Source organism: Chiloscyllium plagiosum, unplaced genomic scaffold (assembly GCF_037043375.1).
Source record: "Chiloscyllium plagiosum isolate Xiang-an unplaced genomic scaffold, Cpla_swu_hap1 HiC_scaffold_31, whole genome shotgun sequence".
Lineage (NCBI taxonomy): Eukaryota > Metazoa > Chordata > Chondrichthyes > Orectolobiformes > Hemiscylliidae > Chiloscyllium > Chiloscyllium plagiosum.
The window spans coordinates 29,884,883-29,912,042 of NW_028270169.1; the positions used below are offsets into that span (position 1 = coordinate 29,884,883).

A 27,160-nucleotide genomic window follows, 5' to 3' on the forward strand; every position below is an offset into this window, starting at 1 on the left:
CTGAGGTTCCAAATGAGAAAATTAAACACATTAATTATTTTTGGTGGTCTTTGTTGTGATTACCACAATTGACAAACCCACTTGCTCTTTTCGGAATTGTGCTCTGGGATCATCTGCATCCACTTGAATCAAAAGAAGTGGCAGGGTATTCATGCAGAAACCATAACAATGCAGGTCCCTCTGACAAATATATGTTCAATGTTGGAGTAAGGCTGGTTCACAGACTTACAAGGGCAAAAGTACTACCACTGAAGCTAAGCTCGCATTTATAATTAGTAACATTGTATGAGTTCAATATTCCAGATTGATCTGAAGATGCACAAAAACTATTTGAACAATTATATTATTCAGGTTGTATTAAAGGCACCACCTTGAGGCAATATTTTGCTCTTAGCTGCTACATAGCAGTGAATTGAATATTATTCTATATCAGAGATCTAAAAGCAGTATTAAAACATGTGTGTTGCACTAAAATATTACAATTACTCACATTAAACTCTGGGTGAAATTACAGTATAAGTAAACTGTAGAGAACTTTTTCCTCACTTATAAGAACATTAGCCTTCCCTTGAAGTTTAGAATGTGAAATGAATCGATACACAGCACAATGAAACTTGCTTGTGGCAAATTAGCAACCACTTTCTCAAACTGCCTGATATACCTTCCACTGACATTAATGGTATGACAGTTCAAACACTTTCTGGTTGAATATTTTACAGTAATACCATTAGGTTTACTTGGATACAAGTTTTCAAGTCAATTGAAATTAAGCACTAACACACTGAAAAGTTAATTAGCAGTTTACAACAAACCAGTTTCACACTGCTGGCTTTGACCAATTTCACCCACTTAATGGGCTGGATTTTAAGTGACACAGGGACAAGTTGGCGGCAGCAAATTTGTAAAATTGGGCATTGTGCCTGAGATATATTTCCTAGTCATTGATTTTACCAGCAGACATCAGAAGGTCTGCCAACCCACTGAGAACCCAGAATTAACTTGAAATTCAGGCATATAATGGCATCTGTTCTTGACTGACTGCAATCTAACTGCAACCCTCAGCAGTGGCCATTCTTCACGGCAGTCCTTCTGGGACTAGAGTGATGCTGGCCATTTGTTTGAATTGACAACTCTCAGTTGTGAGACTTTCTTCACAGTTGAGTTAGAATGGCAATTAGATGGCTACAGAGTTGCCAGCCAAGCGGAGGCAGGCTTGCCCTCAAAGTTTACTTCTCTGGTGGGGGTCCCATCCCCACATCGATTGATGCGCTCTCTTAAAATCCAACCAATGTATTATTAACATTGATACTGAGCCAGTTGCTCCAAGTCCTGGAATCACAGTTCAGCTCACTGGTAGCAATTGGTAGCAATTGTCATGTGGGGATTTGAAAATTAAATACTATAGAGTAAGTCAGTGTCAGGTACACTCAGCCTTATATATGGGGTCAGCTGGCCTGGGTTGGAAGGTCAGGTAGCACATGTTCAGAAGTTAGCAGATTAAATGAGATGACACCTACAGCTAAATTTGTGACTTGAAATATTTTTCTTCCAGCTAAAGGTGTGACATTGGTAACAAGAATAAATACAGAGATATTTAGGATTGCATCATGGCATTTTCTGGAGCTGATGTGTCAACAGTCTGGGAAATTGAGCTGTTTGATGTGACAGATAATACCAGTATCATCAGTGTGAAATGAAGGCAATAGAGAAGTTTAAAACTCCTGCTGACAGTTACAGTCCACTTTGGAGACACTCACACAGACAGCATAGCAACTGGCTTTACGTAATTAAATGCAGACGCTCTGGTGAGGGAGGCTTGCAAAATGTTGTCTGACACAGAAGAAAAAGGGAGATTATGAATGTGCAGTATTTTAAAAGACCAAATGTGTTGTTGCCAAATGCCACATTCTAAAAGCATGTTTTCCATCAGATGAAACAGAAATTGGGCAAACAACAGACTAATTTGTGACCCATCTGAAGCAGGGATCAGATGGATGCAGTTATGTTGTAAAGAACTTGTATTACCAGGTAATGAATCAGATGGTCTGACATTCTAGGTCAGTTAGGTTAAGGGATGATCTGCTAGATAGAGGAGGAGACTTAAAACACTTTGAAAATAGCAGTTCCATTGGAAACAGTGAAACTACAATTTCACAGAATGAAACTTGGTCTCACCTCTACTATTGGCACAACAAAAGCTGAGGTTAATGGAATGCCACAATGGAATGCACAAAAAAGAAAATATAAAAAGCAGAAGTCTGAGAAAGTGTGTGTCAGCAGCAACAACCTTAGGGTTGCTTGCCATCCTACCAAGGGAAAGATTTGAAGAAACCTTTTCCAAGGGGTGACACTGTGGCTTAGTGGTTAGCACTACTACCTCACAGTGCCAGGGAGCTGAGTTTGATTCCATCCTTGGGCAACTGTCTGTGTGGAGTTTGCACATTCTCCCAGTGTTTGGATTGGTTTTCTCCAGGTGCTCTGATTTCCTCCCACAGACCAAAGATGTGAAAGTTAGATGGACCTGCCATGCTAAATTGCTCATAGTGTCCGGGGATGTGTAGATTTGATGTACTAGCCATAATTATAGGGTAAGGGGCGGGTCTGGATGAGATACTGTTTGGTGGGTTGATATGGATTTGATGGGCCGAATAATCTGCTTCTACATTGAATTGAATTTGTTGTCACATCTACTGAGGAACAGTGATAAGCTTTATCTTGCGAGCAATACAGGCAGATTACATAGTTAAGTAGCATAGTTGTAAATAATAAGTAAACAGCAGCAAAAACAAAAACACAGGTACAGGTGAATGGTAAGAGTAAACTGTAGTGATTCTATGAAAATTTGGGAGCAAAGGCATTTTGCCAAGAAGTACAGAAGCAAAGTACAGAAAATAGCCTGGCAAGCAACATAAAGAGAAGAGATAGAAGTAGAACAATGTGAGATGAGTTGAAGATGAAAGCAGCATCAGTCAGGAAAATTTAGCAATCAGGAATATATGTTTTCCATTAAAGGGTACAACCACCAGAAAGTCCCAGTAATTGTTGGTGATTTATCTGAGTATGTTCTGTAAACATTTCTGAAATGTAACCATCACAGCATAAAGTCATATACAATTGGTTGGTCCCACAAATATGACAAGAAGGAAATCTTCAGTATTTCTTCTTTGACAGATGAAATGAATTCCACCTCATTTCAGTCTATTCGGTTCAGGACCAGGGCAAAATTATGAACTCCGATATGTCCTAACAATTTTATTAGTATGGTTAACAATGAATACATTCAAAAATCTACCTTACCATCTGTTATATACCTCTAAATATTTGGAAAAGAATATTTGCAGAAGTTCGTATTTTGTGGGCTAACAAGATCCCTTTTAAAGTTATATGTCATATTGGTACAGTGTCTTCATGATTGATCTTTTCTTTCATTGTAACAGCAGAAAGGAAAATAGTGACATTTTCAGGGGGAAAAAAACACACTTGGAGGAAGCTGTGGTCTCTGGCAGTTATCAGCATTCAAAACAAATTCAAATTTGGCATATATTCTCAGGGTTAAATAATATTGTGTGATATTATTGGAAGAATGCTAATACACTTGTTTCTAAACATCTTTTTCTGATGTCTTAAACAATGGCCCATAAGCTAATATCAATTATTGCTTTTTCTGGGATGCTGTTATCTTGGTGGGGTTGGATTAATGTTGATTGCTTAGGATTCAATTCCCCATTCCAGCTCAGGTACTCTCAGGGTCTAATTCTTTGCCCTACTTGTAAAACTGATAGTTCTTTCCTGTGGTTTAGGAAATAATCACCCGCAAAAACCAAAGAAGAGTGTCTTCACGAACAGATTAAGCCATTCATCAGTAATAATGTTACATCACATGAGAAGATTTTGAGGCCCAGTTCAGTTTCTGTACAATAGTAATACCATAGTGTTGATGTGAAAGACTCAGTGGTGGCTATGCTATTGAAAATCAAATGAATTTCCCTTGTTCAAGGCAGTTTGTATGTATCATATAATTCCAAATATATTGATTTTAACAAAATTTTTAATAAGGTCCAAAATGATAGAATGATCAACAAATTAAAACTTCATGAAATGTAAAGAAAGTTACCAAGTTGGTCCAAAATTAACTCAGTGGAATGAAGCAAAGTGTTATGGTCAATCGGTGGTTTTGTAACTGGAAAACTGTTTTCAGTGACTTCTACAGAGTTCAGTCCTGGGACCCTTGCAGTTTGTGATAAGTTCCAATGAGAATTCTCTATCTCCCCTTCTCTGCCTTAGAGAAAAGAAAGGGGGCAGCACAGTGGCTCAGTGGTTAGCATCGTTGTTTCACAGCATCTGGGATCCAGCTCGATTCCACCCTTGGGTTTCTGTCTGTATGGAGTTTGCACATTCTCCGTGAATCTACTTGGGATTCCTCCCATAGTCCAAAGATATGCAGATTGGTCATGCCAATTTGCCCTGTAGTGTCCAGGGATGTATACGTTAGGTCTAGAAGGCTACTCTTCGGAGAGTTGGTGCAGAATGGATAGGCTGAATGGCCTTTTTAAACATTGTAGGGATACTATGGTTCTATTACATGTAAGGGAAAAGAGGGACATTGGAGGATGACATAAAAACAGTGGAAGATTTACACAATAGTTTATACCCAAAGTGACCACGCTTGTCAAAAAAGGAGTCTAATCCTACCTTCCAGTTAATTATCAAGTAGCAATACAAATGGATAAGGCAACTAAGAAGCTATGTGAGACATTTTCCATTTTTGGTGGAAGGCTAGATAACAAAGCAGGGAGGTTAAATTAATATTGTATAAGTTACAAATTTACTGCAGCTGAATTACTACATTTAATCTGGTCACACTACATTTGAGGAGGAATGTGATCACACCGGCAAGGTTATAAAGATATTTAGCTCAAAACTGTGCTAAAGAATGTACTTAGCACAAAAGTGTGTGAAGAATGGAGAATTTTAGCTATGAGGAAAAGATTGGTTCAACTTAGTTTGTTTTCTCTGAAAAAGAAAGGCTACAGGAAAATTTAATTCAGCTGAATACACGGTGCAGTGATTAGCGCTGCTGCCTCACAGCACCAGGGTCCCAGGTTTGTTCCTCAGGTGACTGTCTGTGTGGAGTTTGCACATTCTCCCTGCATCAGTGTGGGTTTCCTCTGGGTGCTCCAGTTTCCTCCCACAATCCAAAGATGTGCAGGTCAGGTGAATTGGCCATGCCAAATTGTCCATAGTGTTAGATGCGTTAGTCAGAGGGAAATGGGCCTGGGTGGGTTACTCTTTGGAAGGTTGGTGTGGACTGGTTGGGTTAAAGGGCCAATTTCCACACTGTAGGAAATCTAATCTACAATTACTGGATATCATACAACAATGGATCTAAGGGTTCTTACGGTGTAGTGGTAATGTCCCTATCTCTGAGCCAGGAAGCTGAGGTTCAAGTCCCACCTGCTCCAGGAATGTGTCATAATATTTCTGAACAAGTTGATTATAAAATATCAATGAAGGGCCTGTTTCCATTTGCAGCAAGATCAACAACCCAAAGGAATTAGATTTAAATTAATTGGTGAATTGTGGAGCGAATTTTCATGCAGGGAGGTCTGGAAACTAATATCTGTAAAGGTGGTGGAGAGAAAAACCATAAGCAGGTTTTTGAAAATAATTGAATATTCACTTGAGATGTTATAACTTAAAGAGGTATGCACCATGTTCTGGAACGTGGGATTAAGGTTGATCATTCATTTTTTGGCTGACATGGAAATAGTGGGCCAAATGGCCTCCTTCTCCTGTGCTGTAAATCTTTCTCCTTATTTCTATGCTAGCCAATGTATGGATCTGTCCTCCTGTAGGCTGTCACATCTACAAGAATAACTAGAAAATAATATTAAAATATTTAAATGATCAGGGACAGTAGTATTTTATTTTATCTGTTTGAGTGCCTTACCTGCCAGCACACCAAACTCCTCACCTCCATCCCAAGGCCCTAAACAGTCCTTCCAGATGAGACAGACGTTCACCTGCCTCTCCCCCAACCTAGTTTATTATACCCAGCGCTCCCGAGGTGGTCTTCTCTATCGATGAGACCAAACATAAATTAAGGGCATGTTTAGCCGAGCATCTCAGCTGGGTCCATAAGGGCCAACCTGATCTCTCAGTCATCACCCATTTCAATTCCCCTTTCCACTCCTTCTCCGACATGACCATCCTCAGCCTCCTCTATTGCCACAGTGAATCAGACCGCAAATTGGACAAACGACATCTCATCTTCCACCTGGGCAATCTACAGCCTGGAGGACTCAATATTGAGTTCTCCAAACACAAGTAACCTCCCTTCCCACCCCAACTCCCTTTCCAGCCCCTCCTCCTCCTTTTCATTCCACTTGCCTACCCTTCCTTCCAGCTGCCAAACAGATTCATTCCTCCCATGGATCAACCAGGCCGTACCCTCCACCTGTGTTCACCTACCACCACCTCACCACTCCACCCCCTCTCCTTCCAAAACCTCCCCCCCACCTCCCAAGACCCCCATCTGCAGCCTTACCCCCACCCCCAAGTCCTGAAGAAGGTTTATACCCAAAACATTGACTTCTCCACCTCCTGATGCTACCTGGGCAACCTACAGCCTGGAGGGCTCAACACTGAGTTCTCCAATCTCAAGTAACCTCCCTTTCCACCCCCTGATTCCCTTTCCAGACCCACCTCCTCCTTTTCATTCCACTTGCCTACCCATCCTTCAAGCCACCAAACAGATTCATTCCTCCCATGGACCAACCAGGCCATACCCTCTACCTGTGGTCACCTATCACCACTTCACCACTCTGCCCCTGTCCGCATCCAAAATCTTCCCCCACTCCTCTCCCCGGCCACCCTATCTGCAGCCTTACCCCCTCCACCCCCAGTCCTGAAGAAGGTTTATACCCAAAATATTGACTACTCCACCTCCTGATGTTGCCTGATTTGCTGTGTTCTTCCAGCCTCCTGCTTGTCTACTTTGGATTCCAGCATCTGCAGTTTTTTTGTCTAACAAAAAAAACTATTGCTTCTCTTGTTCTGGGATTGAAATTTTGGTGGAAATCTTGTTTTTACAAAAATGGAATTCATGTCAAAATTGTTACCTTCTGTGATTACAGCCTTAACATTATGAATTATTATCAATTGAATAAATTTGAAAAAATGCAATTGGAATATCTCTGAAATATTATTTCACAGATCAACTTCATAAAAAAGTATTAAGTTCAAACATTCTTCTCTTCATATGTAAAATGTATCAGTAACCTATCTGTACTCTTAAAGAAATGTTAGAAATTTACTTTTTATCATTTAATTCATTTTTTATCACTTAGGACCTAAAAGTGTTGCTTACATGGTGAAAAAAAAATGACAAACATGTTTTGTTTTGGAAAGGAATAAATCAGAAGAGCAATATGATGTTTTTGTCACCATTATGCCACATGCACCTAATACAGTGTTAATTTATTCTCAAAACCGTGGTAAGACTATCACTGCTGGGCTTCAAGCAACTGATGGGGTCTCATATTAACCACCAGGTGGTGCTCAAATATTGGCTGCAGCAGGCTCAGTTCATTTTTGACTTGTCACTTTACTAAAGACAGTGGTATTTCCTGACTTATAGTGCCTGATGGCCATTTTCACACATGAAACTAAGATTTCATTGAGCAACAAAGTCCAATTCTCTCCATACCTAATAGCTATGCGTACATTGTCATGGTCAATGGATGATGATCAGTGTAGAGTGTCTGCTGCCTTTCAATCCTTTCCTAACCCATTTGGTGGTTCAGATAATTATTTTTATGGCAGATCAGAAAAACTAACTAAAGCACAACTGTCTTGGAGTTAACAGAATAACATATAAATACATCATTTGAACACGACCCCCTTGCCATAACTGATTTAAAATAAACTCAAAATACTACAGACGCTGGAAATCTGAAACAAACACAGAGAATGCTGAAGAAACTCAGCATATGTAGCAGCAGCTATGGTGGGTGAAACAAAGTTAATGTTTCTAGTCCAGTGTGAGTCTTCTTCAGAATAGAATTTATTTTAAAACATTTTTCTTGATTACAGACATGCATTTTAATGCTAACAATCATATGAAGCAATAACGAACTGTGCTCTGATATTTTACAGCATTTGACTTGGTCAGGCGTGTTTCGATTCTAACAGTTTTTGTACAGCTAGTTGATGAATGTGAAAACTGATTAACTTTGAAGTGACATAAACCATATAAGTGAAGAGGGCAAACAGCTGTGTCTTTACTGATCAGATTGAAGCTTTGTGAAACTTACAATGCAAAGATTGAGAAGGAAGTGCGAATTAAAGTGAATGAACTCAAATCCAAATTAGTAATGGGAAAATAAATGAAAAGAAGAGAAGAAAGATTTGTTTCAGAGGAATAAAAGAGATAGAAAAGATCTTTTTGTTTTTGAAAAGTACTGTTTTATCTTAAATAATTAAAACACAGAGGAAAAGAAACATCACATTTGGAAATGATTCTTCTCTGTGTCAGAAAGATTGTCTGTCAGTAGGTAACATTTAACACCTTGTTAAAGGGGTTTGAGACACAAATACACAGGCATTGCAGTGACTTTATGCCTATCTACCAAACCACACCAGATTCATACCATTCAATGCTTTCAATGGCAAGTCAAGCAGCAAGATGACATTTTCACAAAGTTAAGAGCAGCAACCTTTAGGGTGTTTTGTTTAATAGTACATCGGGTCTAGCTTGAATTTGCTATATCATTTGTTCATAAGTGACACAAGCATCAAGTCTTACCATGGTTTTGAGAATAACTTAACACTGTGTTAGGTGCATGTGGCATAATGGTGACAAAAACATTATATTGCTCTTCTGATTTATTCTTTTCCAAAACAAAACATGGTTTGTCAATTTTTTTTCACCATGTAAGCAACACTTTTAGGTCCTAAGTGACAAAAAATGAATTAAATGATAAAAAGTAAATTTCTAACATTTCTTAAAGAGTACAGATAGGTTACTGATACATTTTACATATGAAGAGAAGAATGTTTGAACTTAATACTTTTTTATGAAGTTGATCTGTGAAATAATATTTCAGAGGTATTCCAATTGCATTTTTTCAAATTTATTCAATTGATAATAATTCATAATGTTAAGGCTGTAATCACAGAAGGTTATGTGCAGGCATGAGCACTAAAATTCCTTTGCCATGATCTTATGACTGATAACATTGTTTAAAATTCTTGACATAAAATTATCAGTAGTATTCCCATACAAGAAATTGTGTGTGAGCAAAGAAGTTGATGGTTACATTTTCCGACATGTTTGCATATCTTATAATTATTGACAAAAATGGATTTGATTATTCAAATTGCTTGTTGTGGTGTATATTTACATTCGCTTGAGGTTTAATATTGTTTATTAAGTAGCAGTCTCAGAGACTATTTTGGTTTGGTGATCATTAAAGACTTTTGAGTTGTTATTGAGCAATGATAAATACAAAAAGCATAAAACCATGGTCTGATAATCTTCAGCAGATATTGGTGAAAGAGGAAACGTATAACTGAGTCAAGCAGATAAATGATTTGCCAATTCCAAAGAGCAAAATTGTCACAAAACTGTGATAATTTCAAAGTACCTGGTCTTCTTTACATGCTTGATAATCACATTTTAAACCAGTGCTTTTAAAATTACAACTTTGACAATGAAAACATCAGACTAATAATCTGCATTTAATAAAGGTTTATAAATCATGAGGGGCATGGATAGGGTAAATATACAAGGTCTTTTCCCTGGTGTATGGGAGTCCAGAACTAGATGGCATAGGTTTAGCATATGAGGGGAAAGATTTAAAAGGGACCGAAAGGGCAATTTTTTTCCTGCAGAGGGTGGTGCATATATGAAATGAGCTGCCAGAGGAAGTGGTAGAGGCTGGTACAATTACAACATTTAAAAGGCATCTTGGTGGGTATATGAATAGGAAGGGTTTAGAAGGATATGGGCCAAGTGCTGGCAAATGGGATTAGATTAGGTTCGAATATCTGGTTGGCATGGACAAGTTAGACTGAAGGGTCTGTTTCTCTGCTGTACATCTCTATGACTCCATGTATTAATAATTACATAATGCATCAGTGCTAGCAAGAATGATTTCCATACAACAGAATAGGTGACCAAAAACATTGTTACAGACTTTGACAGGCTTTTACAGGTTAAAAAGAAATAGTTTTTGGTAGGGATTTAAAAAGCATTTCAGAACACACACCTAAGAAAGCTAAATATCACGACACAAAAGATAAAGCACAAGAATGAGGAGGAGATTGCAATAAGAGGTGCACCTTCAATGGAGATTACAAAGTTTGGAAGAGGAACAGATTGGGAATAGTTGTGGCTTTAGAAAGATTGATGAATTTGGATGATAAATTTGAATCTAATACTTTGTGGAAGGGGAAGCTAAATGGAAGTGGTTAAAAACAGGAGTAACAATAGTAGTATATGGTATAAAAGCATCAAATGTGTAAGTCTTTGATGTGGTTCAACCTAACTAGGCACAAAGGATCATTAGCAGATTTGGATTTCTCACTCACAGAGACATTGTTTTACCAAAACTACATGAAAACAGAGGGAGATGATTTTCTGGAGGAGAAAATAAACAATTTTAAAGAATAAATGCTCACATTGGAATGAAACACATTATGAAATCACAGGAGAGTGCATAAGCCTAGAGTGAAGAATTTTTATTTAAGCTCAGCAAGATAGATTTGATCCTGATGATTTTAATTTCTAGAACATTTTGGTTCATCTCTGTAGATAGTGGGGAAGAGTTAGCTAATGGTGACTGACTATCGACATGAAAGTGAGGGTGGAGGGAACAACAATAAAGTCCAAGAACATTCCCGAAGGAAAGCCATTGTATAATAAGTATGAGCTATGTTGGAGTGGAACCATGTCCAGGTGGGTGGCACAGAGATGGAGAACTGAGTAGTGAGTTTGAAGATGAATGGAGTGTAAAAGGCTGCAGAGAGGCTAAGAAGGACAAGAATGAACAGGACAACATCCTCATGGTTAGAGAGGATGTTCTTCATGTTTTTGATTATATTAGTTTCAGTGCTGTGTCCAGAGCAGAAATGGAATTGAAGAGATTTCAAGAAGCATTGATTGATATGATGAGCTTGGAACTGAGTGTCGTCAAGTAGTTAGATTTCTTTAGAAAGGAAGGAGAGGGAGGGGAATTAGAATGGAAAACTATTTGTATAGAATGAAAGACTTCAGAGATTTTGGAAGTGGGGAGAGATAGAGACCTGAGATAAATAACCATTCACAATGTCAAGTAGAAGGAATTCACTAGTTAAATGTTCTCAGCAAACATCACAAGACACATTGGGAATTAGTTCAATGAGTGGGACACCTGCCACAACAGCATTTAACAGTTGATTCTGAAGGAGGGGAGAACATACCATATAGTAAAGATGCAAAGAAAACCAGCACAACATAATGAAACGAGTTTGGAGGTGTCAAGGAGTGATTTGTTTTGAAGATGGTGGCTCTTACCTGAGAAGTTACAGTAGTTGGCAGAAAATGTCACCACTATCTCAACACCACCTAAAACCTGGCAGCAAGACAGAAATATGTTGGTCTCAGGATGTTTGCCAAAATCAATACTATTTGTAATTTAATTTGTTTTGTTTTCTTACAAGGCACTCAAAATGCATTTTGAAGCAATATTATAGAGTTTTGGAGATGGGGGTGGGGGAGGGGGGGGGGGGGGGGTGGGGGTGGGGGGGAGAAAAAGAGCAAAAGAGGTTGTGCATCATGGACCACGGAGAGAGATGTGAATTTAACTACTTTTACTCTTTTCGTCTTTTCCCCCAACTTGGTTGGTTTTTAAATTTTCTTTTCTTATTTTTCTTTTCCTTTTTTAAAAATAGATGATAGTGTGTTTCCCAAGCCCTGTTTGTGAAGTCCAATTAAAATAAATCATTTCAATAAATGTTTTCAGGTGTAAACAAAGTAAAGTTAGTTTCTGCATTCCACACCTGGGGGGAATTGTTTCACAACACACATTCACACATATACGCTTTCAAGAAGAAAAAAAGAAAAAGGTAAGGATATAAGTTAAAAATTACAAATTATGTAAATATTTAAAATTGTTGTGGTTCCGTTTGCCGAGCTGGGAATTTGTGTTGCAGACGTTTCGTCCCCTGTCCAGGTGACATCCTCAGTGCTTGGGAGCCTCCTGTGAAGCGCTTCTGTGATGTTTCCTCCGGCATTTATAGTGGTTTGTATCTGCTGCTTCCGGTTGTCAGTTCCAGCTGTCCACTGCAGTGGCCGGTATATTGGGTCCAGCTCGATGTGCTTATTGATTGAATCTGTGGATGAGTGCCATGCCTCTAGGAATTCCCTGGCTGTTCTCCGTTTGGCTTGTCCTATAATAGTAGTGTTGTCCCAGTCGAACTCATGTTGCTTGTCATCTGCGTGTGTGGCTACTAAGGATAGCTGGTCATGTCGTTTCGTAGCTAGTTGGTGTTCATGGATGCGGATCGTTAGCTGTCTTCCTGTTTGTCCTATGTAGTGTTTTGTGCAGTCCTTGCATGGGATTTTGTACACTACATTGGTTTTGCTCATGCTGGGTATCGGATCCTTCGTTCTGGTGAGTTGTTGTCTGAGAGTGGCTGTTGGTTTGTGTGCTGTTATGAGTCCTAGTGGTCGCAGTAGTCTGGCTGTCAGTTCAGAAATGTTTTTGATGTATGGTAGTGTGGCCAGTCCTTTGGGTTGTGGCATGTCCTCATTCCGTTGTCTTTCCCTTAGGCATCTGTTGATGAAATTGCAGGGGTATCCGTTTTTGGCGAATACATTGTATAGGTGTTCTTCTTCCTCTTTTTGTAGTTCTGGTGTACTGCAGTGTGTTGTGGCCCTTTTGAACAGTGTCTTGATGCAACTTCTTTTGTGTGGGGTGGTTGCTTTTGTAGTTTAGGACTTGGTCTGTGTGTGAGGCTTTCCTGTATACCTTTGGGGTGAATTATCCGTTCGGTGGGATTGTATTATAGACCCCCCAATAGTCAGAGGGAAATTGAGAAAGAAACTTGTAAGGAGATCTCAGCTATCTGTAAGAATAATAAGGTAGTTATGGTAGGGGATTTTAACATTCCAAACATCAACTGGGATTGCCATAGTGTTAAAGGTTTAGATGGAGAGGAATTTCTTAAGTGTGTACATGACAATTTTCTGATTCAGTATGTGGACGTACCTATGAGAGAAGCTGCAAAACCTGACCTACTCTTGGGAAATGAGGCAGGGCAGGTGACTGAGGTGTCAATGGGGGAGCACTTTGGGGCCAGCGACCATAATTCTATTCGTTTTAAAATAGTGATGGAAAAGGATAGACCAGATCTAAAGTCGAAGTTCTAAATTGGAGAAAGGCCAATTTTGACGGTATTAGGCAAGAACTTTCAAAAGCTGATTGGAGGCAGATGTTCTCAGGTAAAGGGATGGCTGGAAAATGGGAAGCCTTCAGAAATAAGATAATAAGAATCCAGAGAAAGTATATTGTGAAAGGGAAGGCTGGTAGGTATAGGGAATGCTGGATGACTAAAGAAAGTGAGGGTTTGGTTAAGAAAAAGAAGAAAGCATATGTCAGGTACAGACAGGATAGATCGAGTGAATCCTCAGAAGAGTATAAAGAAAGTAGGAGTATACTTAAGAGAGAAATCAGGAGGGCAAAAAGGGGACATGAGATAGCTTTGGCAAATAGAATTAAGGAGAATCCAAAGGGTTTTTACAAATATATTAAGGACAAAAGGGTAACTAGGGAGAGAATAGGGCCCCTCAAAGATCAGCAAGGTGGCCTTTGTGTGGAGCCACAAAAAAATGGGGGAGATACTAAATTAATATGTTGCATCAGTATTTACTGTGGAAAAGGATATGGAAGATATAGACTGTGAAAATGATGGTGGAAATAGATGGTGACATCTTGCAAAATGTCCAGATTACAGAGGAAGAGATGCTGGATGTCTTGAAACAGCTAAAGGTGGATAAATCCCCAGGACCTGATCAGGTGTACTCGAGAACTTGTGGGAAGCTAGAGAAGTATCATCGATAGACACAGGTGAGGTGCTGGAGGACTGGAGGTTAGCAAATGTGGAGCCACTGTTTAAGAAGGGCGGTAAAGACAAGCTGGGGAACTATAGACTGGTGAGCCTGACCTCGGTGGTGGGCAAGTTGTTGGAGGGAATCCTGAGGGACAGGATGTACATGTATTTGAAAAGGCAAGGACTGATTAGGGATAGTCAACATGGCTTTGTGCGTGGGAAATCATGTCTCACAAACTTGATTGAGTTTTTTGAAGAAGTAACAAAGAAGATTGATGAGGGCAGAGCAGTAGATGTGATCTATATAGACTTCAGTAAGGCATTCGACAAGATTCCCCATGGGAGACTGATTAGCAAGGTTAGATCTCATGGAATACAGGGAGATCTAGCCATTTGGATACAGAACTGGCTCAAAGGTAGAAGACAGAGGGTGGTGATGGAGGGCTGTTTTTCAGACTGGAGGCCTGTGACCAGTGGAGTGCCACAAGGATCGGTGCTGGGTCCTCTACTTTTTGTCATTTACATAAATGATTTGGATGCAAGCATAAGAGGTACAGTTAGTAAGTTTGCAGATGACACCAAAATTGGAGGTGTTGTGGACAGCAAAGAGGGTTACCTCAGATTACAACAGGATCTGGACCAGATGGGCCAATGGACTGAGAAGTGGCAGATGGAGTTTAATTTAGATAAATGCGAGGTGCTGCATTTTGGGAAAGCAAATCTTAGCAGGACTTATACACTTTTAATGGTAAGGTCCTCGGGAGTGTTGCTGAACAAAGAGTCCTTGGAGTGCAAGTTCATAGCTCCTTGAAAGTGGAGTCGCAGGTAGGTAGGATAGTGAAGGCGGCGTTTGGTATGCTTTCCTTTATTGGTCAGAATATTGAGTACAGGAGTTGGGAGGTCATGTTGCGGCTGTACAGGACATTGGTTAGGCCACATTGGAATATTGCGTGCAATTCTGGTCTCCTTCCTCTCGGAAAGATGTTGTGAAACTTGAAAAGGTTCAGAAAAGATTTACAAGGATGTTGCCAGGGTTGGAGGATCCGAGCTACAGGGAGAGGCTGAACAGGCTGGGGATATTTTCCCTGGACCGTCGGAGGCTGAGAGGTGACCTTATAGAGGTTTACAAAATTATGAGGGGCATGGATAGGATAAATAGACAAAGTCTTTTCCCTGGGGTCGGGGAGTCCAGAACTAGAGGGCATAGGTTTAGGGTGAGAAGGGAAAGATATAAAAGAGACCTAAGGGGCAACTTTTTCACACAGAGAGTGGTACCTGTATGGAATGAGCTGCCAGAGGATGTGGTGAGGCTGGTACAATTGCAACATTTAAGAGGCATTTGGATGGGTATATGAATAGGAAGGGTTTGGAGGGATATGGCGGTGGGACTAGACTGGGTTGGGATATCTGTTTTGCATGGACGGGTTGGACCGAAGGTTCTGTTTCCATGCTGTACATCTCTATGACTCTATGACTCTAAGGCACAGGCAATCACTGTGTAAGTGAAGACATCTCAAACAAACCAGCAGTTTCGGTCATGTAACTCAGCTAACAAGGTGGGTCATGATTTCCTGGCCAAAACCAAGTATGTTTTAAAGCAGGCAACTGTGCAGTCATGAGCTCCAAATCAAGCACAAACAGGTCGTAATGGAATCCTTTGTAGACAACTGGCTGGTATAGTCATTTCACCTGTGTCTCTTTTGTGTTTGCTTCACTGGAACAATTATACAATGTAAAGAGTGTTACAATCCAGTAGATTATTGCATTTCATTTTGCCTTGATAATTGTTGGAAATTTCTGGAGGCAGCCAACTTGCCTGGATTGTGTCCAATGGATGCCATTTTTGTTCGGCTGCTTACTATATTTTTTTAAAAGTCACAAATATATAGATGTGAGTATTGAAGCTGGATTTTAATCCATTCGTGTCACAAAGCCCTAAAGCAAAAGGTCATGTACTTTTCAAGGGTACAGCATGCCCATGATTAAGTGGACATTCTGTATTGCTGCCATGGAAATACCCTTGCAATGTAATCCATTACATATGGTAATGCTTGCTAAGGACACTGCCAACACAAGCTACTTGTCTACTGCATGCTCACAGATTAGTCATTGATCAGAGGAAGCTGCTAACTTAAGTCTGCCACCAAACTGTCAGCCAACTTTCAGAAAATCAGTTTGAAGAAAATTACAAATTAAAAATCATATCAAATATGATAGCAATGGGTTCATTAATGCAAAGTGAAATAACTCCTCAGAGGTTGACATCCCATACAAAATTAAAAATCATTCAACACAGGGTTATAGTTCAACTCATTTATCTGGTAAATGGTGGGGCAGGATCATAGGAAACAGAATTTATTGTAAAAGATCAAAGTGTCATACAAAAGATGTAATGTATTAACCAAACCTAGATTGTTGTTAAGTCTTTAATCAATTAGATTGAAGATGCAGGTTTCAATTGATTGATACATAAATCCCAGAGCTTCCATGAAGTTACAATCCCGAGATAATTTAAGGTTTTATAAAAAAAACCTTAAATCTAAGCTCAGACAATGCATTAAAGATGTGAGGTTAGAGACTGTCTGTATCCCAACCTTGAGTCAGACTGGTTCTATTTCCAAAGTAGGAATTTATAAAACATCACATGGACTGACTGCCTACAGATTGTGTGCTTTTTGAACAAAATAGAATGTATCTGCGAAAAAAATCTGCAATTTGCAAATTCACCCTATAGACTTATATGTGTATGTGCATGCATGTGTGTGGGAGAGAGGGAAAGAGGGTGTGAGTGTGTGTGTTTGAGACTGTGTGTATGTTTGATAGAGTGTGTGTGTAAGTGTGATGGAGTATTTGCTTGTGAGAGGGTGTGTGTCTGAGAGGGAGTGTATTTACAAATGCATAGCCTTTGAGACTAGCACTGCCTCTTACTGAGTCAGGCATCCAGTGGGCCCAATAGCCCTGATACTCATCCTTTTACGTCAGCCAAGGCTCCGTGATCAGACAAGATTAACAGTCCCAATCAGGGAATTCATATTCTATGATGTTCAGCTGGCTGACTTTGTTAAAATTACTACACATAGAATGATGCTAACTTACAAGTCAATAAAGAATACTAGCATCAACCATGACTTGTAGTGTGAAGCTCCACTGAATGAAGAACAATTGATGGATAAAGAAAGCACAACAAATCCAAGATTGCTGATTACTGCCACTAAAGCTGTACCATCGACAAATGGATTAGAGTCATAGAGTCATAGAGATATACAGCACAAAAACAGACCCTTCGGTCCAATCTGTCCATGCTGACCAGATATTCCAACCCAATCTAGTCCCACCTGCCAGCACTTGGCCCATATCCCTCCAAACCCTTCCTATTCATATACGCATCCAGATGCCTTTTAAATGTTGCAATTGTACTAGCCTTCACAACTTCTTCTGGCAGCTCACTCCACATACGTACCACCCTCTGCGTGAAAAAGTTGCCGCTTAGGTCTCTTTTATATCTTTCCCCTCTCACCCTAAACCTATGCCTTCTAGCTCTGGACTCCCTCACCCCAGGAAAAGATTTTGTCTATTTAACCTATCCATGCCCCTCATGATTTTGTAAACCTCTATAAGGTGATCCCCTCAGCCTGCAATGCTCATCGGAAAACAGCCTCAGCCTATTCAACCTCTCCCTGTAGCTCAAATCCTCCAACCCTGGCAACATCCTTGTAAATCTTTTCTGAACCCTTTCAGGTTTCACAACATCTTTCCGATAGGGAGGAGACCAGAAATGCACGCAATATTCCAAAAGTGGCCAAACCAATGTCCTGTACAGCCGCAACATGACCTCCCAACTCCTATGCTCAGTACTCTGACCAATAAAAGAAAGCATACCAAACGCCGCCTTCACTATCCTATTTAATTGTGACTCTACTTTCAAGGAGCTATGAACCTGCACTCTAAGGTCTCATTGTTCAGCAACACACCCTAGGACCTTACCATTAAATGTATAAGTCCTGCTCTGATTTGCCTTTCCAAAATACAGCACCTCGCATTTATCTAAATTAAACTCCATCTGCCACTCCTTTGCCCATTGGCCCATCTGCTCAAGATCTCATTGTAATCTGAGATAATCTTCTTTGCTGTCTACTACACCTCCAATTTTGGTGTCATCTGCAAATTTACTAACTGTATCTCTTATTCTCACATCCAAATCATTTATATAAATGACAAAAAGTAATGGACCCAGCACTGATCGCTGTGGCACTCCACTGGTCTCAGGCTTCTAGTCTAAAAAAACAACCCTCCACCACCACCCTCTGTCTTCTATCTTTGAGCCAGTTATATATCCAAATGGCTAGTTTTGCCTGTACTCCATAAGATCTAACCTTGCTAACTAGATTCCCATGAGGAACCTTGTCGAATGCCCACTGAAGTCCATATAGATCATGTTCACTGCTCAGCCCTCATCAATCCTCTTTGTTACTTCTTCAAAAAACTCAATCAAGTTTGTGAGATATGATTTCCCATGCACAAAGGCATATTGACTTTCCCTAATCAGTCCTTGCCTTTCCAAGTATATATACATCCTGTCTCTCAGGATTCCCTCCTTGCCCACCACCGACATTGGGCTCACTGGTCTATAGTTCCCTGGCTTGTCCTTACCATCTTTCTTAAATAGTGGCACCATGTTAGCCAACCTCCAGTCTTCTAGAACTTCACCTGTGACTACCGATGATGCAAATATCTCAGCAAAGAACCCAGCAATCACTTCCATAACTTCCCACAGAGTTCTAGGGTACACCTGATCAGGTCCTGGGGACTTATCCACTTTTATGAATGTCCAGACATCCAGCACTTCCTTCTCTGTAATATGGACATTTTTCAAGACGTCTCCATCTATTTCCCTACATTCTATATCTTCTATGTCCTTTTCCATAGTAAATTCTGATGTAAAATACTCGTTTAGTATCTCCCCCATCTTCTGCAGCTCCACACAAAGGCTGCCTTGCTGATCTTTGAGTGGCCCTATTCTCTCCCTAGTTACCCTTTTGTCCTTAATGTATTTGTAAAAACTCTTGGGATTCTCCTTAACTCTGTTCGCGAAAGTTATCTCATGTCCCCTTTTTGCCCTCCTGATTTCCCTCTTAAGTATACTCTTTGTATCCTCTCAGTCAAAGGACACTTCTCAAATTTGGCAGCCCACAACAATTTGTCACCATCTCTGCCTGCTTCACAATGACAAGCAAGCTGTGATCCTCACCAACGAATCCACCACAATACAAGTGCAAACTCAGTTTAAGCAGGGATATGTCATCGGACCAATACTCTTCTCCATCTTCTTTGCCACAATACACTACTCTGCACAATGAGCAGGAAAGTGTTCAACTTTTAATGCCTCCAGAACCAAGAGCACTCTATATTCTGTCATCAAGCTGCAGCATACAGATAATTCCTGCTTGTTCATACACTCAGAGGCTAAACTACAAATTATCATTGATGCATTCACCAAAGTTTATGAGAGAATGGGCATCAGACTAAACATCCAGAAAACAAAGTTTCTCAACCAGTCCTGGTAATCAACACTGATTCCCAACCATCAAAATCCACAACATGAATTATTCCCCATGCTCCGGAGGCTCCTCACATGTGAGCAGACATTGATGATGAAATCCAGCACTGACTCCAATGCACCAGTGCAGCCTTCGTATGCCAGTGGAACATAGTGTTCAAAACCTGAGACCGCAAACCCACCACTAAGCTCCCAATCTACAGAGCAGCTGTATTCTCTACCTTCCTGTAAACGTCAAAAACATGGACCATATACAGCAGTTACCTCAAATCCCTTTAGGGTTATCACCAGCACTGCCTCACAAAATCCTGCAAATCTGCTGGCAGCGTAGGTGTACCAACATGAGCAGCTCTCCCAAGCCAATATCCTCAGTATCGAGGCACAGGTTATGCACAACAAGCTGTGATAGATGGGCTATGTTGTCCGTCTGCCTGACACACAACTCCCTAAACAAGTGTTCTTTTCCCAGCTCTGCAATAGTAAGCAATCATTAAGCAGGCAGAGGAAATACTACAAGGGTACCCTGAAAGTCTCTCTAAATAAATGCAACATCCTTACTGATACATGGGAATCACTTGCCCTAGAACGCATAACTGTTGAAGAAGCATCCAGGAAGGAGTCGGCCACTTCAAATGTCTGTGAATGGAATATGTGGAGACCAAGCGAAGGGAGCAGAAAGGGCGCACAGATTCCAAAATGTCCCATTCACTGTCTCATCTGTCGGCAACTCCACTATTGGACAACTCAGTAACCATAGAAACCAAACTCCAGAGCTAGAAGAGAGGGACTGCCAGAGAAGAACATTAAAAATTAATGAAGGATTCTAAAGTAACAGAAGGAATGTTTTCCAAACCCAACTTTTAATTGAGATTTCAGTTAACAATCAGATGACCACAGATCCCAACACAATCAGCAGAAATTAATACATGTGGTGGAGACCTGACCGTCAAAACAAAAACTAGTGCCATCTGTGTCCCCTCAATCTCTGGGAGCGGCCGACAGGATAAAGTGCTTAACTGGCGACAGGAACCCTGCTGCCAGGACACCTGGCTCAATAAGGGACATTGATTCGCCATGCCACCTAGTGTAGGGCAGATACAGTATCTATAAGAATTGTTATTCAACAAGAAACTCACATTTCTTCAGTAGCTACAGCACTCAGGAAGCGATAGCAGCGCTGGACAGCGAACCAATGTAGATCAGTGAAAAATGAAATCAAAAAATATTGGAAATAGTCAGCAGGGCTGGCAACATCTATGTAGAGAGGAATAGCTCAAGATGGTTGGGCCTGGGACACTACCCTCAGGAATTTCTGCTGCCATTCCTGGAGCTGAGATGGCTGACCTCCAACAACCACAACCACCTTTCCATGTTAGTGAGAAATATAGGTTTGGCAGCACAGTGGCTCAATGCTGTCTCACAGCACCAGAGACCTGGGTTTGATTCTATTCTCGGGTGACTATCTATGCGGCCTTTGCACATTCTCCCCGTGTCTGCATCGATTTTGTCCGTTTGCTCCGGTTTTCTCCCACAGTCCAAAAATGTGCAGGTTAGGTGGATTAACCATGTTAAATTGCCTGTAGTATCCAGGGATGTATAGTATTAAACATGAGAGATGCAGGGTTACAGGGTAGGTCTGAGTGGGCTGCTCTTCGGAGGGTCAGTGTGAACTCAATGGGCTGAATGACCTTCTGCCACACGGTAAGGGTTCTAATGATTCTATGAATGTTTCAGGATGTGACCTTCCATCAGAACCATTCTGGTGGAAGGTCACATCCTGAAATAATATATCTGTTTCTTTGGCAGATTCTGCCAGAGCTGCTTTGAATTTCCAGATTTGTCTGAACAGTATCCGGCTTTTCTTTAGGTTGGTTAGAAAAAATGGAGATGGGTGAACAGGACTCGGGGTACAGAGAGACTGGTATTAGATACAAGAGGTAAAATGTCATCCAGAAGAATAGTTTCCAGCATTTCCGCTTTTAATTCAGATGTTCAGCTCTCACAGTTTTTCCTTTATGTGTTATTGAATATACATCATGCAGTTTTATTCTGCCAAATCTGACCTGAACATGCATGATAGAAGCAGAGAAGTGTAATCCTGGTTTGAAAGCTGGTGTTTGCTTTCCCAATGATGAAGCACAGAAGCAGGAAAAATAAAATTTCACTTTTGGCAGCATTTGAGATTTCTCTACAGCCTACTGAAAGAACATGATGTCCAGGTCAAAAGCCTATTTAGGAGACAATGCTGAAAAGGGTACAAAGGGAAATTCATTGTGGCCTTCACCAGAATCTGAAAGACAAACACAGAGAAACCACATACAAAGAATAATCAAGTCAGATAGAGAGAGGCACTGAGACTGAGTGGGAGAAAACTGGGATAAAGGTCTTGTGAGATAAAGTTCACAAACTTAAATTTGTGGACATCACTAAGAGTAACTATTGAGCATTGTGGTCTCAAAGTGAAAATGTAGGACCGTATTTTGAAAGAATAGGAGGAAATCTTGCAGAAGCAGTAAAATATATTTTCTATGTCATAACTTGAAGCCAAAAATCTTATTGTATTCCTTCTAGGCATTTGAAGGCGGGATTTTGTCAGCTGATGGAAGCAGAAACCAACTTGGGTCGGTGTGTAGTGTGGCACCACCAGTTAGCAAGCCTGTTTGCCAATCCCAATGCTAGCCATTTTGGGGAAGGCAGTATTGGTACCAGCGCATCAAGTAGCTGCAAGCAGAACAAGCAGTTAAGGCCACGGGTCAGAAGTGTATTGGAATTCTCCAGAAGATCCGCTAGTACCTTGAGATGTCAGGAGCATAATGGTTCCTTGGGGAAATGTTCTGGTAGCATTCCTAAGGGACCAGCGGTTCAAGATGCCGTGAAAGTCCTTTCAATCTATGTGGTTACAGCTGTCGCTGTATCCGCTCTCCCTCCACAATGAGCCCATCTATGGTCCTCAGGTAACTAATTAACTAATTCAAGCAGAATTGTGGTCATGTGACCGCTCCTGAAACAATGAGGGGTAGCCAGGGCCCCTGTTTGATCCTGACCCCAAGGTCCCAACTCAGATTTTAAAGTCATCATGATCAGTTTTTTTTACATTTTCATGGGATTTCACATGACTTGATGGGAAAATGTTCCTGTTCTCAGGCTTTCTCTCCTCTCTCCTCCAGCTGTGACCACTTCTTGCTTTCTTATAGAAAATGTTCCTCATATTTTTGTCCGGTACATAATTTTGTGAGAAATAGAACTCACTCACAAGTCAGCCTGAGACAAAGCCTTGGAAACAAGAACAATTTATTACGGCCTTGCAAGTACCAGACGCCACTGCAATCAAGTAAAAATGCGCGCGTTACAAAGCATGTAAACTTTCTTTACTCAGTTTGCAAGTTGATGAATCATGCCTCCCTTTTCTCATTGGTCTAATCTCATCCTATCATAAGCCGGTTACCTTACTTGTTTTTTTTCTAGTTATTTTCTTATCTGGCTATCCTGCTGTCCTTGTATATCTGCATTCTTTGTTCCTTGTTTGTTACAGCTTGTTCTTTTATACAGTTTCTCTTATCATACTATAAGCTTTATTGTGAAATGCCCCTGCTGCTTCTTTTGTGGTCAGCTACAACACTTTAAAGTTATTTCTTAAACAAACTATTTCTTAAACAAAAAACCTCTACATTCATTAAAATCTTAGTCTTAAGTATGCTGCAAGAATCCCACAACAGTTTGTGTAATGTTCCCCTTCCCCTCCCCCCATAACACCCCCTCACCCATCTGGAAAAACAACATCTCTACCCACCACCACCTGCAGAAACTACATTTCTAATCTCCCACAATTCCCCCTTTTTCTTTTTCTCGAACTGTTGTTTCTGCACTTATTAAGATTCCTTTAATTCATTTTCTTATGTTCTGCCCTCTTACGCCTTTTGACGATGAGGTTCACAATCTTATACACGGTATAAAAGCATCTGATGATGTATTTGGGTTCCTTCCCCAAGGGATGTCATCAGTCGGCTCATTACCCATTTTAGGACATTGAACCCTACCACCAGACCCACTAATATCAATAATCCATAGATAGCTAGATTGACTAACCACCTTCTCCAACCAGTCAATCCCCAATTCCCCATTCCCATCCTTTTTCGTTCCGGTACCGATTACCAGCCTCCCTTATCTTGGCGATTTTGTCTCGCACATGTTTGGAGATATCAGTAATGTTAGAGGAGACCTCAGGTATGTACTTAAATTATTCCTCTCCAATTAGTGCACAAGTACCACCCTTCTCTGCTGGAATATAATCCAGAGCCATCCTGTTCTGAGGGGTCGTTAGCCTAGTGGCAATCATTTCGGTCGTTATGGCTGCTACTTGGGATTGGGTTTGGGCCAACGAATCAGCAGTATTGTTGGCCAACTCTTCCAGGGAAGCCGCTAACTTTTGTATTTCTACTCCTGCTCGAGTGGTCCCATACATAGGTATCAAAGTCCAGAGGAAGTGATCTCCTTTGGTTACTTTCCGGGTTACTCGGCTTCCTCCCTGTTTATTCCGAGGCATTTTTGGGGCTCTCTTTAACAGCCTCAAGTGGGGAATTATATAGGTGAGGTAGCAGCAGCCACTCCAGCCTTTCTGGCTTTGAGGCAGTGTTTGATCAACATCATAACATACATTCCTATACATTCGGTCATGCGAATGTATTTTTCCCCGGGAATAAATGGATAGGCCTTTAGGCTGCATACCCAATATGTTCCGTTTAATATTCAGGGAATGTTGTGGCAGTGGCTTGGCTGGTGTAGACACAAGATGATTTTCCTAATTGGAAGGGTGCAGTATCATTCTGATTACAGAAACAAGTGGTATTTACTGCTCCTTTCGGTGGGGAAACTCTCAGACCATCGATAGCACCCAGAGTTTTCGGGGTTGGTCGAGGGAACCATCCCACAAAGTTATAATTACCCCTGTCAGATCTCCATTTTGTACTGTTTGAGCCCAAGTCAAATTGTTGTACATCGTACACTTCTTCTTTGGTAAGTGGTATTACCGTGAGAGGAATTCCGAATTCCCCATGATGTGGGATCTCCGCACATACCCAACAGTCGGTATGCTCCTTTAGTTTAGCATAATTCTGACATAAAGTGGTAAAATGATTTTTCCCACCCCCCTTGGCAGCTAGTGGCAATATTATCGTGACAACATAAAGCTGACCATTCATTTCAGCTGAGAAGAGAAAATGAGGTCTGCAGATGCTGGAGATCAGAGATGGAAATGTGTTGCTGGAGAAGCGCAGCAGGTCAAGCAGCATCTAGGGAACAGGAGAATCGAAGTTTCGGGCATTAGCCTGAAGAAGGGCTAATGCCCGAAACGTCGATTCTCCTGTTCCCTAGATGCTGCCTGACCTGCTGCGCTTCTCCAGCAACACATTTCCATCATTCATTTCAGCTCACAACCCTATCTGTCTATTCCCTAACCCTTTAAATACCAGGGAGGAGTGAGTCCACGCAACACTTACAATTGTTTTGGGATACAGTTTTTTTTAACCAATACTTAATAGTCTCTTATCTCAGTCCATTCTTTTTGCTCAGCTTGACTTTCAGAGGGTTGTCTGTAGGATGAGCTTGCCACTCTACCGAAGGGGAAGGAGCATCCACGGGGCCCTTACCTTGAGTGTGATGACTGCATCCTTTTTCAGCAGTTCGGATGGCTGTTTCAGTAGTCAGGAGAGTTAGGAACGGTCCCTCCCAGCTTGGGTGCAGTTTGGTATCTTTCCAGGTCTTTATCAGGACCCAATCACCCGGTCGTATCCGATGTACTGCGAACTCAAGTGAAGGTGTCTGGGTCAACAGACCCTTCTTCCTTAGGACAGACAAAGAAGAACCGAGCGCTACAATATAGTTTTTTTAAGAACTTATCATTGAACTCTACAGTTGGTAATTGTCCTGTCACTTCCTCATCATTTCCTCTAATTAGATTAGATTACTTACAGTGTGGAAACAGGCCCTTCGGCCCAACAAGTCCACACCGACCCGCCGAAGCACAACCCACCCAGACCCATTCCCCTACATTTACCCCTGCACCTAACACTACGGGCAATTTGGCATGGCCAATTCACCTGACCTGCACATTTTTGGACTGTGGGACGAAACCGGAGCACCCAGAGGAAACTCACGCAGACACGGGGAGAATGTGCAAACTCCACACAGTCAGTCGCCTGAGGCGGGAATTGAACCCGGGTCTCTGGTGCTGTGAGGCAACAGTGCTAACCACTGTGCCACCGTGCCGCCCACGATGGCACAATTAGGGTTGGCTCAAAAATAGGCACCAAGAATTCTTCGCCTTTTACTCTGGAAACCCTGAGATTCTTGTTAATCAATTTAACACTGGTAGGTCTAAAACTTAGGGATGATCGTGCCGCTCCCGTGTTCACCAAAAATACAGCCTCCTTCCCTTCAGGTCCCACCTTTAGATTTATCAAGGTTTCCCGGTGGGTCTCAGGAGGAAGGAACCCCTGACTCCCCTAATCTTCATCTAAAGTCATTAGGGAAACGGCTTCCCTTTCTCATGCTAATTCCGGGCATTCCCGGTTAAAATGCCCCACTTTCCCACAATGGTAACACCCTGCCTGTTGCCTCCTTTCCCGGGTATCTGACCCTTGTCTTTCATGTCCTCCCCTACCCTTCCTGTTATCCCTTGATCCCATTCTCCTTTTTGTTATTTCTTCTACTGCCGCCACCATCATTTTGGCTTTCTGTTTCTGCTTCTCGTCTTCCCTTTTCACATACACTTTCTGTGCCTCACGTAACAGTTCTTCCATCTGTCTTTCACTCCATCCATCTAATTTCTGTAATTACTTTTGTATGTCCGGCCATGATTTAGTCACAAACTGGACCTTTAAGAGTCCCTGAGCTACCGGATCATCAGGATCCATTCCCGAATATTTCCTTGTGGCCTCCTTGAGCCTTTTAAGAAATGCAGAAGGGGTTTCATCCTTCTCTTGTCGTACTTCAAAGGCCTTAACAAAGTTTTGTGATCTAGGTGCCACCTCTTTAATTCCTAATATTACCATTTCTCGTAGATCCCGCATTGACTCCCTTTCTTTGTCATTATTTTCCCAATGAGGGTCAACGTTTGGGAATTTCTGTTCTGCTGGGGCCCCTTCTTCCCCAACTGGGTGCTTCTTTTCCCATTCCTGTAAAGCCGCTCTCCTAATCAAACCTCGTTCTTCCCCTGAAAATAACGTTCCTAAATTTACCATCAGTTCTCCCCAGGTATATAGATTAGGCCCTAGGAATTGATCTAATTGTTCGGCTAGTCTAACCGGATCCTCTATTAAACTTTTCATTTCCTTTTTAAAGACCCTAACTTCACTGCTAGTTAAGGAAGCGTTTACGTATCCTATTCCTCCATCCCCAATCGGGACCTCTCTTAAGGGACATAATTTTATATTTTCCATTATCTCTGCCCCTCCTTTACATGTGGTGGCTCGAGTGACTCTGGACCCCCCCCCCAGGTTCTTCATATTTTAG

At 41.2% G+C, this 27,160-nt stretch overlaps 1 pseudogene; it reads right to left on the minus strand.

Annotated features, from left to right (window-relative positions):
* Positions 1-23,497: 23,497 nt before the first annotated feature.
* Positions 23,498-24,850, minus strand: LOC148141876 (uncharacterized; annotated as a pseudogene).
* Between the last annotated feature and the right edge of the window lie 2,310 nt (positions 24,851-27,160).